This window comes from Myotis lucifugus, unplaced genomic scaffold (genome assembly GCF_000147115.1).
Source record: "Myotis lucifugus unplaced genomic scaffold, Myoluc2.0 scaffold_30, whole genome shotgun sequence".
NCBI classification, from domain to species: Eukaryota; Metazoa; Chordata; class Mammalia; order Chiroptera; family Vespertilionidae; genus Myotis; species Myotis lucifugus.
The window spans coordinates 3,455,253-3,472,536 of NW_005871078.1; the positions used below are offsets into that span (position 1 = coordinate 3,455,253).

Consider the following 17,284-nt stretch of genomic DNA (forward strand, 5'->3'; position numbering starts at 1 on the left):
CCTCATTCATTACATTCCAGTTGTCCTGGCCATTCTCCTGTTCTCTCCTATTCACATTCTGCACAGCACCTATCTTGGCCTAGAATGCTTTTCCCACAGCTCTTTTCTAACTTCCCCTCATCTTTGAGGGTGTATCTTCAAATTTACTTTCTCTGAGAAACATCCCTGATTATATTCCTACCCTTTGTTCTTGTAGGCTAGGTTAATTGTCTTGTGATTCATTCTCACATTATGTGTACTTTTTTCTGGGTAGCACTTATGGTAATAATAATTAAATACTTACTTGTTTAATTTTTGTAAATATATAAAATATAATTTAATGCCTGACTCTCCTGATGGCAGAGATCACATTTGTTTCACCTACTTTTTCATCTCTGTTATTTATCACTGTATTTGGCAAATAGAGGGTGCTAAAATATTTTTTAATTTAAAGATGATTGAAATTGTGGCATAATTTGTGATTTTATTAGCTATGAACAGGACCTGATTCTTTAGGATGGGTAATGAGCAATTGTGATAGGGTTGGCCTAATCGAACTGGGTTGCCCACTTTCAAATATTTTATTCTCAACTTCAAACCTTTGGCTACGGATCCTACCTCTTTTGTTTCTCTCTAAACTAGCTGTTCTTTTTTCCAGGATTTTTGCCACCTTGGCTTACCAGACATGCCCTAATCTTTCATTCTGCTTTGATCCTTGACACATACCGCCCTGACCCCTTTCACTTGCACTTATGTAACCAGTTCTGACTTTGTGTTCAAGCTCATCTTCACTTGTGTATGACCCTACTTAAGTATGACCCTCCAAAATTTATTTTTGTCCCAGATTCCCAACTTGTATCTCAGCCTAAGACATAACGCTCATCAATCATTATTAATTCTAGTTGGTTCCAGCTTAGCTTCTTCATTCTGTTTTCCTGGAGAAGCTCACCTCAGCCTCATGAGACCCTTGTTTACTGCAGTGATTTCAAACTCTACATGACATGAAGCACTTGGAAACCTCCATGAAGCACAGGCCCCACTCTAAGAAATTCTGATATGTAAGATTTGGGATGAAGCCCCCAAATTTTAATTTCTACCAAGCTCCTGGGCCATGCCGATGCTGATAATCTTACTATTATATTCTATATAGCACTATTTTAAAAGTTTGAGGCAAGTATGTTAAGATCTGGTATACGTTTTGAGAAAAGCAATGATTATTTTAATTTATCTTAGATCTGTTCATCACAATCTAAGCTGCTTCCCTTTTTATTGTTTAAACCATCAGCTTCCTTCTGCAACCTATGAAGCCTCCCCTGCTTAGACACTCTTTTCTGGAATAAACGTGGCTGTTTATTCTTTCTTTTTACATACTTACCAGTGTAATTTTATTCTGCTAACTGGCCAGTGACCATAGTTAAATTGTTTAACATCAGGAAAAGGTTTTCATTTTAGTGGTTAAATACATAATTGTTTCATGTGTTGTATCCTGGGTCAGATATTTATTAGATGTAAATTCAGTTTATTCATCTGTCAAATTAGACAGATAATAGCTAGATTAATAATATCTTTGTCATAATAATGTTGTATTGATTGGTTAAGTAAAGAATTTTGGAAAACCTTAGTCTACCACACAGGAGTGCTAAAACTGTTCACAATTGTTGCAGAAAAAGCACTCAAATTGGCACTACACTTTATGCTACTCCATAGCATGTAGCATAAACCTGGTACAAATGATGATCAAGAAAAGCTTAAAATTATGACTTAATGTATGCCAAAAAAGTAGTTAATGTTTGTTTGTTCAAAATTTTTAATAACTCTTCAGTCAGGGTGCTCCAGAAAAACAATGAAAGCAACAGAATATATGTTTATATCAAATAATTTAGAAAATATATATTTTCTAGGCTATATTCATAGAATATATACATTTACATATTTAAAGAAATGTCTTAAGGAAGTGGGTAAGTGATTGTGAGTGTGGAGCTGGCAAATAAGAAATCCCCATGGCAGGTCAGAAGGCAGGAAATGAGGCTGGATTTAATGCTATAGATTTGAGGCACAATTTCTTTTTCTCTTAAGGCTCCTAGTAATTGAATGAGGCCCTCTTACATTAGGGATGGTAATCTATTATACTTAAAGTGAACTAGTCTTAGATGCTAACCACATCTACAAAATACCTTTATAGTAACATCTAGATTAGTGGTTGATTAAATAACTGGGTAATATAGCCTAGCCACATTGGTATGTAAAATTAACCACCACAACTGCTTTATATCTACAGAAAGAACAAAAATCAAATTTTCTCTTGGTATTTAAGGATTTCCATTATTCAATTCAATTTCTTTCTTCTGATTCTTCTCTCCTCAATGATGACACTCATTTTTCAATTTCCATCATTTTGTGAAGCCTTCTCCAATCATTCATCTTCACGGGAAGTAGTTTCCCTTCTTTGTTCACATGGTCACTAACTATCCTGCATCCCTCCTACGTTATAATTCTCTGCACATATACTAATGTTTATTGAATGCAACTTGATTGCAGGGACGATCTTTCCTTTATTTCTATCCCCTAAAGAGACTTTTCACCATGGCACTCAAGAAACATTTGTTGAATTTATTAATTATCTACCAGCAAAATGTTTTCAATAATGCTTGTATTAATAATGTAATGCTTAATTCACTTTGTCTGAAGGAACAACATTTTAAAAGTGTAAACACCTTGGCAAATTATCCATTCCTTGTTTTAACAATGATATGATTTGCTTAGAATTTTCAATATTTAATAAATAAGATATTTAATGTTTTTAGCAATGTATCACATAGGTTAATATACCAGTGGACATATTTTTCAATGCACATTTATTTTTGAAAGTCTTACAGATGTCCCCTTTTTTCCCATTGAACCCCTCCAACCCTCGTGCTCTCACCAGGCCTTCACCACACTATTGTCTGTGTCCGTGGGTTATGCATATATGCATATTTTTATGACAATATTATGAGTTCAGTTTTATTTAAATGACATTTTCTCATCACCCATGCAAGAGGAAAAGAACACACTCATTTTCAAATTCAAGGGGCAGGCTATAAAGCAGCAGGAACTCCGGCCATTCAGCCATCCATCGATCTCGAGAGGAATAAAACACTATTCCACTCTGCACTGGCTGGCACCACTCTTCACCCACAATCCACTATTTAGATATAAAGACAAACTGGCCTTTTTATTCTGTTGATGCTGTCACCAGGGCATTGCTCTGAAAGCACTTCACCAACACAAAAATAATATTGCTGTCTCTTACGGGCATAGTTTAAAAATGTCCACGAAAACTGTTGATCAAAGGGCATATTTATTTTACTTGTTTTCCCTGTTGTGCAACAATAGGGATATTAAAGTAAATATCTTATTGTGTCAAGCTTTCCAATACTTTTCTCATTTTATATACATGGGAAAATTCTAAACTGTGGAACATTATTAGATATGGATAAAAGAAATGATCTAAATGTATTTCCAGGAGATTGTTCCTTACTCCTTCCCAATCCAGTTTTTACATTTCTAATCTAATAGGGATAGAGGTCAACAACAGAAACAATAATGTGTTATAGGTGTGACTATAAAAGATGAGGACTTGATCAGAGGAAGCAGTAAAGACTGACTGGTAAAATCTCTTTGATGGGGTGAGGAAGAAGAAGGTCAGGAAAGGTGTCTTCAATTGAGTGTTGGAATAGAGTAGATATTTTCCAGATGGATAAGGTGGAGGACAAGGGAGTTAAGTATTTTAGGAAGAAAAGGCCACATAAAAGAAGCACTAGGAATGAGACAGCTTGGCTTATTTTATTTAAGGAATTGTCAATGGTTTCCTTTGCTATGAAAAACTTTTTTATTTAATGTAGTTCCATTTGCTTGTATTTACAAGACAACCTATTGAATGGAAGACAGTAAGAAAAATGCCACCCTTTTCCTGTTTTATGAATGCAATATAATCTGACACTAGCTTCATCAGTAGCTGGTACACTCTAGGGTGCATATAACACTTGTCCTTCTAAATGTACAATCATTTAATTCCTATGAATTCGTGCTGATTCAGATTCCTATTACCCCATGTTAGTACTATTAAATTTTCAAAATTTAATGAGGAATGCTGTATTTATATCTGAAATATATTTTCTTGTTGGTTTGAGTTCATTTTTACAATTGTCACAATAAATTTGGATACTGATTCTGTCATTGAAAATATTAGTTACTAAGTTACATAATGGCAATTTGTTGTTATATTTAACTTTAACTTTTCCGTGTTTCATTGTATTCTGTAGAATAGGATTTAGGCTACCACTTTCATTGTATAAACCTACAACTACAGCTCTGATGCCAAATCTGACAAAGCACAAAAAAGGAGAAAAATATAGATGTGGTCATGGGTGCTAAGTAATAAATAACATCTTAGCAAATCCACTTCCAAATGAATTAAAAGAATACTTTTTTGGGTGTAACAGCAGTTTGATGGCAGGAAGTCTATGGTTTTATTACAACACGGTGTAGCAAAGAGAGATTTAATGTGGACCGTGGAGAGGAGAGAACACAGAAGCTGAGAACTGAGGGATATTAAGCCACTAGACTCACTCAATAGATGAAGTGCATGCTATGAACAACAGCCCTGAGCAGCACTCAAGTGTGAACAAATAACAGATCTACCCAAGTCATGGGTCTGTGGCAGTATTTCAAGATTAGATGGATCAAGGCATGTTAAAGCAACAAATACCAATTGTGTAAATGTAAAAAGTAAGAACCTCACAAGTGTTCATTGCATATTTTCTAGTGAAATATAAATAAATATGGGCATATTACAAAGATGCTAACAATAAAATTATTTTAAGTAGGACCTTAGAAAAAAACTTATGTAACTAAGAGAAATGACCAAATTATATAAGGTATAACATTAACATAATGTTTTTAATATATTTTATTGATTTTTTACAGAGAGGAAGGGAGAGGGATAGAGAGTTAGAAACATCAATGAGAGAGAAACATCAATCAGCTGCCTCCTGCTCACCCCTTACTGGGGATGTGCCCACAACCAAGGTACATGCCCTTGACGAGAATCGAACCTGGGACCCTTGAGTCCACAGACTGACGCTCTATCCACTGAGCCAAAATGGTTAGGGCAACATAATGTTTTTAAGAATTTGTGGCATGGACGTGTTTCAAAATGACACACAATATGACAAAGTAAAAAAAAAAAAAAAAAAGTATATCTAAATTTATATATGTACTAGAAGCCCGGTGCATGGATTTGTGCACTGGTGGGGTCCCTTGGCCTTGCCTGTGGGGATCAGGCCAAAACTGACTCTCTGACATCCCCCGAGGGATCCTGGATTGCAAGAGGGCACAGACCAGGCTGAGGGACCCCCACCGGTACACGATTGGGGCCGGCCAGATGAGCATGTCTGGCCCATCTCACCTAGACCAAATCAGATGGACCCCAGCAGCAAACTAACCTACTGGTCAGAGCGTCTGCTCCCTGGTGGTCAGTGTGCATCATAGCAACTGGTCGAATGGTCAAATGAATGGTTGGACGCTTAGCATATTAGGCTTTTATTATATAGGATGGTTTCAAAATATCTCAAGTTGTTAACAAAAGCCTTTCTATGAGTCATGAGGTTTTGAGCTATATCTTTCATTTTCCAAGTTTTTAAAAATAAGTGTGCATTTTTTTAATTAAAGGGCTCCTGTTATAGAGCACTTATACACTCATTTGCTCTAATCATTATAATGATCTTTTCTTCATTTCCCCTTTCTGCCACAGGAGGAGCATTAAAAGTCTTGTTTTATAGTCTTACAGATGTCAATATAGATCTAGAACTCAAAATTAAGTTTCTTTAGGTTCTTTTCACTGCAACTCATAAAAATGTATGTTGCTTCTGACAGTTGTCAGTCTGTCCCATGTAACACATAGATATAGACAACAGTGTGGTAATAGCCAGAAGGAATGGGGAGGGGGTAGGTGGAGTGGTCAAAGGTGGGGGATAGGGACAGAATGAGACGTTGCCTAGGGCAATGGGTACACAATGTAGTGTGCAGATGATGCTTTATTGAGTTGTACATGTAAAGCCTATATAGATTTGCTAATCAATGTCATCCCAGTAAATCCTATATATAATAATTATTCCAAAAAAAGTATTTTCCTCACCATTATTTTCCTTTTTTAACTAGATGTCAATTGCTATTGGTCTACTTAAGCTCAAATTAAAAAAATTGGCAAAATACATGTAAACTTCCTCACCATTTATGAGGAATAAACCCATCATTTCAAGGGTGCATAAACATTTCTAAGCTATTTAAGTGTTATTGACAGATAGTTGATTCAGTAATCAAAATGAAAATATCATAATTAGAATTGTATCTCCTTTCCTTGCCAAGTTTCTTCTCAGAATAATAATATTAGTATGATAGCAGAAAGTCATAGGGAAAAATTAAAAATCAGATTATATTATATAACTATGAAAAATTCAATCTCAAAGTAATCACTAAAGCAATAATTAAATAGCAATTAATATTTATCTGTAAGACATTATGCTGAATAATCTGTGGAGGCTTGAAAGATGTACAAGACATAACTCTCTTCCCTGAGAGATTTTAGAATCTTACTTTGGGAATATATATTTTAAAAATAATAATAAAGGCATAAACTAGAAATTAAGAATATAGGACAAAGGAGGAAATGAAAAGGTATTAAATGTCTAGTATGCAGTGGGTGCTGGTAGGCACTTATATATGTATCCCAGTACTTCTCACAGCAGCAGGATGTGTGACCTATCTGACGAAGCAGAACATACAGAGATAAGAAGCTTCTCTAGTCATTTCATTTGTCCCCAGTGAGCTAGTCAGCACTTATTTCCCGAAGGAAGGTAATAGCAGCACCTTTTATGAATGGCTAGATGATGGCTCACTCCCCAAGAGCAAGTCACTGCATAAATTTCCCAAGAGGTTATTTGGGTTGGAGAAGGATCCGTTTGTAATTTCGTGGTTTTGGAACCTCTCTGAAGGATTTCTGTTGGCAGGAAAGGATATTGAGAGCTTTCAAGAGATCACCGTGTGGCAAGGGAGAGCATGCGCATTGAGTCAAGCTCATAACCGTGGTTTACGGGTTCCTGGGGAAAGCCTGAGGCTGGTAGACTTCCCTGTCCTGGCCACTGTATGGTGGTGGACATTGTAGGAACAATGGCTGAGCTTCTTCTCGATCAGCAATTTGAAACAGGTGTGCCACGAGAATTTTTAAAACATGCAATGCCTGACTATTTAGTCAGGGGCACTGACCTCTTTTCCCTTAGATTGTCAAATTTAAAAATGACAGCAACCAACACAATAGCCATCCAGTGTGAACGAACCAAAATTGTATGTATTTTTTAGTCAGATCAGTAATTTTTGGTGTGCTGCAGAATTTTAATAACTAGTTTGTATGTTCCATGAGATGACAAAAAAGGTTGGAAATGGCCATTGTAGATGCTAGACAAAATCATGATGTCTATAAGTGTGCAGGGATCCTTTCAATGAGGAAATCCCTGTAGCAGTGCAACATCACCAGTTAGAATGTGATGGGGAACCGCTTTTCCATAGCAGCTCCATATGCAGTTATAGAGAGCAATGGATGGACTTGGCAGTTTTCTCTCTGCTTGGGATTCAGAAGCAGGGCAGACTACATTAGATAGAGTAATCCTCTGGGAATCTTGGGAATGGTAGTGGGGGTAGAGAGGACCTCAAGAGGTAGCCATTGGATGTCCTGCTAATATGAGCATGCTAAGAGGTATGACTACACTTGAATTCCAGTTGTTTAAAAAATTTATAAAAAAAACTTGTTTATTTAGAGAGAGAGGAGGAGGAGGAAAAAGAGAGAGAGGAGCATCAATTTGTTGTTTCACTTATTTACGCATTTATTGGTTGATCCTTGTATGCCCTGCTGGGGATCGAACCTGCAACCTTGGCTTACTGAAACAACACTCTAACCAAGTGAGCTACCCGGACAGATATGTTTTTATTTTTTTATGGTGAGATGAAGGCTCAGAGAAGTTATATAACTTGTCTAAAGAGTCACAGCTAGCAATTCAAACCAATTCTATTTGACACTAATCTATTTTGTCCAAAAGAGATATCACAGAACTATATTTTTTCAAATAAAATTATGCATCTAGCAAATCTTAGCTAATTATTATTTGCTAACAATTAGCAAAATATTTTCTTAAACTCCATATGAATGCCACTGTGTAATTCTGGGGAAAAAATAAAACCAATGTTTTCTTTCTTAAAATTCACAGTCATTTTATTTATTTTTCATTGAATCTTAGGCACTGAATCCCCTGTACATTCTTGGATTTCCTTTTATTGAAGAAGAAATTCTTGTTTTGATGAAATGGAATAGTCATGAGATTTTCTTACATTATTCATGCTTGAAAAATAAAGTAATGGCTTTTAATATCTATTCTGTAATTCATTCTAATATAATTGATGAGAAACTCGATTATTAAACATCTAAAACTATTCAATTGTGCAAAGGAAATAACAAGGATGCCTGCCAAAATTTACTATAATAAACAGCCTTTAATGACATTAAAAAATACAGTAGGGACTGCAACACTTTTCCCAGTGTTCCCAAAAGTGCCAAGCAGAATAGTGAACACATATTCAGTGCTAAACAAATTACTTTTGATTGATGATAGCTGCCAAGTCCTGAGTAAACTACAGTAACTAAGAGAGTCCATGGAGTTGTTGAAAATCTTGTCTAATGGGGTGAATTCTTGTGACATCCCTGAAGTCCCACAGAATTCTTGATAATTTTATACAAGAGGAAACACTCCAACTTGGACTAAAGGAGCCAGAGAGATATGATGTAAGACAATCTCAATCTGCCATTATGGCTTTCAAAATAAAAAAGGAGTCCAATACCAAGGCATGTGGCAGCATCAGGAAGCTGGGAGAAACCCTCAATTTAGAGCCAGCAACAAAACCAGAAGATCAGTCCTACAACCACAAGGAACTGAATTCTGCCAACAACCCAAATGAGCAAGAAACCAATTCCACTAGAGCAGTGGTTCTCAACCTTCCTAATGCCACGACCCTTTAATACAGTTCCTCATGTTGTGGTGACCCCCAACCATAAAATTATTTTCATTGCTACTTCATAACTGTAGTTTTGCTACTGTTATGAATCGTAATGTAAGTATCTGATATGCAGGATGTATTTTCATTGTTACAAATTGAACATAATGGAAGCATAGTGATTAATCACAAAAACAATATGTAATTATATATGTTTTTTCCGATGGTCTTAGGCAACCCCTATGAAAGGGTTGTTCGACCCCCAAAGGGGTCTCGACCCACAGGTTGAGAACCACTGCTCTAGAGCCTCCTGAATGAAATGCATCGTGCCTACACTTTGATTTTTATCTGGTGACACTTTTATTGGACTTCTGGCCTACAGAACTGTAAGGTAATAAATCTGTACTATTTTATGACACTGTGTGGTAATTTGTTATGGCAGCAATAGAAAATAGTACATTAAACATATGCATTTTTCTGAATCTAATCATTCCAATATCATATGTCTTTGTAAGACTGTATCTTCTGTGATGTTTTTTTAGTGTCCTCTCAAGTCCATTTTTTATTTATGCTTATAACTTTTAAATTGGTAACATTTCTTTAGAAATTTATCTTTGAAGCATTGAAGTTGAATTCGTACTACAAACAATTTATTTTGCTTTCATCCACTGACTTTGAATCTGGAACCACTTAAATTATTGATGAAGTTGGATCACAGAGATAAATTCTGCCACCAAACCTCAGTGAACACTGCCTCATAATTCTGAATTCTAAGGGAGAATCTGTGTTTCTCCACTCAATGGGAAAGTCTAGAAAGGCATGCTTCTTTGAGCCACCTTCTCAAGTTTATTTCCTGTAGTCCCTTACCCATAGAGTGGTGTCACTAAGGATTCTGGTCCTCTGAGAGACCCTTCTGTTTGACTCCAACTTGAGCTGGCCACAGGCTTTATCTTTTGTTTCCAACTTATATTTTATTAAATATCCTCACTCAGAGTAAATTCATCAAATATTTACCTAGTAGGTAAATTCAGTGCTCAATTCTGGCCCTACCACAATACTTTTAGTAGGTATGACTTATCTTTTCAAGATGTTCACAGTCTAATAAAAATATGTAAACAGATTATTACAGCATGGTGTAATCCCTTGGTCAGAGAGAAGTGGAGTTAAAGATTACCATGTCCAATAAATGTTCTGTAATATCTCTCACATTACGTCTTACTCTCTGTAAGAACCCACCTCGTGGATTAGCCCATGGCACAATACAAATCATGAGCCTAATGGGAAGTGCATCTACATTCTAGATATCTAAAAAATAGTTTAAGTTGCCCAAATTATATTTAACTAAATTTTACTCTATAAAAATTCTCAGTTTACTCAAACATTGTTTGTTAAAACCCTGTTCTGTGCCAGATATGTACCCTAGGTGCTGGAGATTCAAAGGCTAAACAAGTAAAAAGGATCTTGTTCTCATGGAGCTTACATTCAAGTAACAATTTCTTCATTCAAGACAGTCAGCAATATAAGTATACATGAATAGAGAATTTTAAATAGTAATAAATGTTATGAGGAACATAAAACAGTGATGCAATATGACAAAAAAAATTAGAGTAGGGTGTGATTTTACATGAAGGCCATATACTAGGTGTACCAGTTAATACTTAATCTGGATCCACTGTATTGAAAGAAGTAATCCCATTCCATGTGCTTCCATACCAAGGTATTACACCATGCTGTAATAATTTGTTTACATATTTTTATTAGACTGTGAACATCTTGAAAAGATAAGTCAACCTACTAAAAGTATTGTGGTAGGGCCAGAATTTAACACTGAATTTACCTACTGGATAAATATTTGATGAATTTACTCTGAGTGAGGATATTTAATAAAATATAAGAAGGTTATATTTCTGTAGCACATATAATTTCATTCTGTATTTTTTCTAATATTATAAAACTATTTCATAATACTGTTATAGTATGATGAAAACATTACAGTATTGTAGGCTAGCATTACCAACAGACATCACTCCAAATGAAGTAACTTATAGCCTAAGCAGAGCTTCCCTTCTTTCTTTCTCCTTGTTTATTACCTAATTCACGTATTTTATTACACAGAGAATGAATGAGCATTTTGATTTTGAAATAAAGTTGATTTTAAATTGTATTTACCTGAAGTATTGGTAACAGGTTAATGATAATACCCAATCAGGGTGGTGAGGGAAGGATAAAAACTATGATTAAAGTAAGGGAAGTAACTCCAGAGTTGAGTTTTAAATAATTTGAATTTATTTACTTTTTAAAAAGCAATGTTATACTGTCAAAAAAAATCTTTGAGAATTTAATTAGGCATGGAAGGCAATATTATTATACAAGTTGCATCATTCCACTTACTTTTCAATTTTACATAGCTATATTTGATTTTTAAAATGCTCAACTGAAAATGGTGTTTCAAGTTATAGCCCTATGTACTTCCATTTTTATACTAATCCTTTCATATTAAACTATCCACTCTAAAGTATTAATTTGTCTTTAATGGCTTTGTGGAAAGCCTTTAATAAAAAGAGTTAATGGAATTAGGACCCAATCTTCACCTCTTTATTCATTTAACTTTAAATGTCGTACAGAATATATAAATGTGAGTACCCATCAATATTTCCAATGCAAAATGGAGAATCCAACTCCTTCTGTTTTCTAACAAGAAAAAGTTTTGCACTTTTTTTCATTTTTTTTCACAGGAACAAACTTAAAACCATCTCTGCTCTTCCTTTTTCTTTATTCCTTTACCCAACTTATCATGAAGGACTGTCACATTTGCTTGCTGTCATGTCTTTTGGCAATAGCATGCCTCCCTATTTCTACTACTTCTATCAGGATTAGGCCAGAATTTCATGCCTTGGCAGGACTAAATACTTTTCAACAATCCCTCCAAATTCTAGTACTTTTTTAAATTTTTTAAACTGATACCCTGACTATATTGTGGATTCTTATATTCAACTACAACAGTAAAAATTTAACTAAGTAGTTTGCAGGTAGAGGACATTGGCAATGAAACTAGAACACTCAATTTTATCCACCAAAATATCTTGGTAACCTTCAAGTGTTCTGACTATACAATTATTATTACATTTTCCTCAAATGCTCTTCATTCCAACTTATCACTATGGGAAAATGCATATCTATTTCACCTTTCATGCTTTTGTTCGTGGTCTTCATGTAGCAAAAAAATTCCTTCTCATTATTTCCTCAATCCAAAATTCAAAAAATTCTGATTAACATATATCTTTTCTAGGTAGTTTAACATATTGGTAGAAAACCAAAACTTGGGTGTTAAAAAGATCTCAGCTGGTAAGTATGCCACTTACTAACTCTATAACTTTAGACAAGTCCTAGTTTTCTCATTGGAAAATGAGATTAAGAATAACAGTAATACCTTTGCTTCAGAAAATTTTGAGGATTATATGACATAAAGCATATGAATAAAGTATTTAGTAGAGTGTCTGAATTATAACATTAAGTAAATAGTATTGTTATTGCTGTTGACATTATTATTATTATTAATTCAGTGGCATGTCCCCATCACACCATTACACATTTGAGAATTCATTCCAGCTTCTGTTAACTCAGCAACATTGAGCACAACACTATTCAATATTAATTTGTCTTTAATTGCTCTGTGCATTTGCATAGTGATTTATTGGTATGGGTATTTTCAGAGTGAGTGCTGAGAGGACATTTAACAAGTAGCCACAAAACAATTTATCATATATTTTGATATTTTTTATAATTGAAAAATATTATAAAAAATAAAATGGAACCAATATCATTGAGTGTTTGTCATGAACCAGAAATTTTCTAGGAGCTCAGAAACTAGAAATATGTTTGAACATTCTATTACACACAATTATGCCACATATTCTTGCTTAAAACTAACACACACACACATACACACTTGCACCCCAGATAAACAGCTTACCTTAATGTTGTTCTGAATTCAGCTTCAGATATGATCCAAAATGGATGTCTACAAATAAATAATTATAAAATTGCAGTCAGTTATCTTAAAGATAAATATGTTTCTACTTTTAGTAATAATTTTGAATATTTTCTACAATAAATTAGTTGCTTTTTAATCAACTAGTTTATATTTGTAGTTTTAATCATCTCAGTAAATTTGGCATATTTGTAAAATACATATATACAATCAGTAAACACTTTTAAGCTAAAGGAATTTGACTTTTTTATGGCTTTCAAAAACTATTGATGATTTACATCCCAAATATCATCTTATTCAGCATCACTGAATTGTATTGGAAATTAACATTTTAAGTAAATCCACAAAAATAACACCACTGGACTAGCCCCATTTTACGATACATTAGGCTGGAATTTATTTTAGAGGAGCCTGAATATAGCCCATATACACCATACATACACCATATGTATATGTGTGTATATCTCATATGCCTGTACACATATTAATAGGTAGACAGCACACAGGTGTATATTTAAGAAAACAACAGTAGATCTGAAACCTCTGGTAGAGAAAATCAAGTATTTGGAAGCAATCAAATCAATCAAATTCAAGGTAGCTCAAGTATTTAGATAAACTTGTATTTCGGTGATATTAACAATAATAACAACAATAAAAGTTCTTTGTTGAGTTTTATAGTTTGTAGAACAGTTTTTCACATTCTTGCTCACGTTTCCAGTAACTCTCCATAAAAGTGTTCCCTTCCAAATACTGTCTAGGTAAGCTTGGTCTGAATTGACAAAGAGGTAGTTACAGAAGAAGCTTCTCCCATCAAACACACATTCTGAGAATAGCATCACATTCTGAGAATAGCATTTACATGTAAAATACATGTCATGTCCCCTCATCTACAAAACACGATTGTAAAATCTACTTTTCCTATGGCTGAAACTTGTCCCTCCCCCAGAATGATGGCAGATCTTAAATAATGACTCAAATCTGTACATAACCATACACCATATTAAATGTCATAAAGAAGACTCAGACAGTACTTTGAGTATAGTGGGGATCCTGGCTTAGTCAGGAGGGATAAGGGGAGGCTTTCATGAGGGATAACATCTTAGCTGAGTTACCAGGTAAAGGGAGGGCTATAGAGCAGGAAAGAGAGAGAGTGACCATTTTAGAAGGCCTGGCACGTGCAATGTGCTAAGACATGAAGCAGTGTTCCACTGTTGAGAAGCAGGGAGAAGACCATCAGGGCTAAAACAGAAATGGAGGGGTGAGTTGGGGTGCATAAAGTTAGAGACATTAGATGGGGCTATAGTAGACTATGAAGAAGGTTTGTTTTTATCTTACATACTACAGGAAGCCAATGAAAGTATTTATGCAAAGGAGTGAGTTAATGAGACCTCCTTGAAGATGGTAGCTCTGTTGAGGGGAAGAGAAAGAGAAAGAGTGAAAGTAGAAACGCATGGGTTATTACTCTGATTCAGGAAAGACAGTGACTTTGACTAGAGTGTTTGCTAAGGAGAGGTGAAAATGACCCGGCTGGTGTGGCTCAGAGGTTGAGCCTCAACCTATGAACCAGGAGGTCATGGTTTGATTCCCACCCATGTTTCTGGCTTGATCCCCAGTAGGGATTGTGCAGGAGGTTACCAATCAATGATTCTCTCTCATCATTGATGTTTCTGTCTCTCTCTCTCCCTCTCTGAAGTCAATAAAAATTCATACTTAAAAAAAATCTTAAAAATGGCTTTGTTTTAATAGGTTTTGGGGAATAGAATATAATCAGTCTCTCACTTAATTATACTTAAGCTCTAATAGGGCAGAGGCCATATCTGTTATATTGATCATTCTATTCTCTGTCACACACAAAAAAATTTAAACGAATGAATGAATGGTAGGAAAGAAAGAGGAAATTGGAAAGCATGAGGAACTTCATGAAAGGATATTATTTTCTGTGATAAGAAGCATTAGAAAGGATCAGGTTTGCAAATGAAATCATGAGTTTAGACTTAAACAAATTGCACTTGGGTTGCTATTAGACATTTAAGTGGAGATGTAAAGTGGGAAATTTCAAGTGTCTGAAGCTCAGAAAAGAGGTCTTGACTGGATATATAAATTTGGAAGTCATAGGATTATCAGTAACATTGAAGCAATGGGAGTGGATGCAATATTTACGGGGAGATTGAGGATGGCAATTGAATATTTGCAGGCTCTTACTATATATTAAGAACTCTTCTAGGCTTTTACATGTACCAATCAAACTAATCTTCACAATAACCCCATAAATAATATTCTGTTTTTATCACACTTTAAAGCTGAGAAAAACCAAAGCACAGATAAATTATGTAACTGGCCCAAATTTGCATAGCTAGTAAATAGGTAGAATGCTAAGATGGCCTCCAACATTCCCAACCCATGGTATACACACTTTGTACAATTTCCTTTCCTTTGTGGGTCACAACCTATAAATGTGATGGGATATAACACACAAGATTTAGTTGCTAATCAGTTGATTTTGAGTTCATCAAAATGGATATTAGTTGAACACTCTAAAAGGAAATAGCCTTTCCTGATATCAGAAATGGGAAGTGTGAGAGGCTCATGTAAGGGGCCATAGGGCAGAGGATCACAGGTAGTTTCCAAGAGCTAAGAATAGCCCCTGCCCAAAAGCCATTAATAAAATGGGGCACTCAGCTCTACAACCACAAGAAATGGAATTCTGCCAACACCATTGAGCTTGGAAGATGATCTCAAGCCCCAAATGAGCCCTCAGAACAAACCAACACCTTGATATCAGCCTGTTAATGGCCGGAGCAGAGGACCCAGCTGAACCCCACTACAGAACTGCAAGATACTAAATGAGTGTTGTTATAAGCCACAAAATTCACGGTGATTTGTTACACAGCAATTGAAAACTAATGCACATTATCAAACCTAGGTAGTCAGTTTACATAACCTGTATTGTTAAAGACTTAAATATATCGCATATGGTACAAGAGTTGGGAAGGTGAGAAGAGAGCCCTGAAGAATGCAGAGATTTAAAAATTTACACAAGAAAATGAATCAGCAAAGGAGACTTAAGAAAAACAAACAAACCAGGAAAAAAAATAGAGGAAAACCCAAGTGATTGTGGCAAGAAGAAGGATCTATGGAAGGAGGGGCCCTGAGTGAGCAAACATGTGGAATGTTGCCAAGAACAAATCAGATGAGGAATGAAGTACACTCACTGGATTCAAGAAGACAGAGGAGGCTGAGATTGGTTTTCCTTTGGTCCATTAAAAAAATGGAGTTGGCATTTTAGACCCCTTTTGTTTTTTAATGAAAGGGGAAAACTATGTAATGGATGGGGATAAGAAATGTTTTCCAGACATGTGTTTATTAGTCAATATTTTTATTTAGAAGAATTGTAGAGCTTTTCCTCAAGAATTACATAAACCTTGTCAATTATAGTAGACTTGAAAAGTATATCAATGGAAATATTGTTTTGTCACAAAACTGAACTTCAAGGATGAACAATCTCTTATATAACAGGGAAAAATTAATATTCTAAGGAATCAAAGTAATATTCTAAGGAATATTTAATCTTACAAGGTGACTAATGAAAAATAATAGAAGGGAGAGAAGAGAAAAGAGAGCATTTGATTTCCAAATCTCAGTTACACTGATCATATTTATTCCTTCTCCAGGGAAAGGCATTTCTTTTCTCCTAAAATAAATAAATAAATAAATTCAGATGCAGAAACCAAAATGTAAACAAGCATTAAATAAATCAATAAGGATCCATTTTGTCTAGAATAGAGCACAATTGAGAAAACACAGTGTACACAGATAATTAAATTTAGGGTCTTTTATACTGCTATAGTCATCTAATGGGGTTGCTTTTAGGTTCTCTTGTTCCAGTACTTCACTTTGGTGACTAATTTATGGAAGGCAAAAATAACAATGACCAACCCTCCTCTTATCACACATCAGATATTAAAATAACAAAATTTATACTACATATAAGTTGCTAATACATGGAGAAATACTTGTCTCCGATGAAAGCTTGAGGAAAAGGAGAGCAGTTTCCTCAGGGATCTCCGACACATCATATTCAAGTTATGATTGGACCATATTCAATGGCCAAACCTGAAGAGAGATTTAAATTTTCCATTTTGAATGATCAAGACAGGTATCGATAGGATAGAGACCCAAAAGCGAGAGTGCATTTTTAGTGGGTCTTCTGATGGCTTACATGAAATCTCTCCA

General features: G+C 35.0%; 1 protein-coding gene across 1 annotated transcript in view; it reads right to left on the reverse strand.

Annotated features, from left to right (window-relative positions):
- The window catches only part of CNTN1 (contactin 1), a 196,710-nt gene extending 183,627 nt beyond the window's left edge, over window positions 1-13,083 (reverse strand). Inside the window, 1 exon segment of the mRNA XM_023752262.1 lies at window positions 13,034-13,083. The gene's annotated coding sequence lies outside the window, so the exon portion shown is untranslated.
- Between the last annotated feature and the right edge of the window lie 4,201 nt (window positions 13,084-17,284).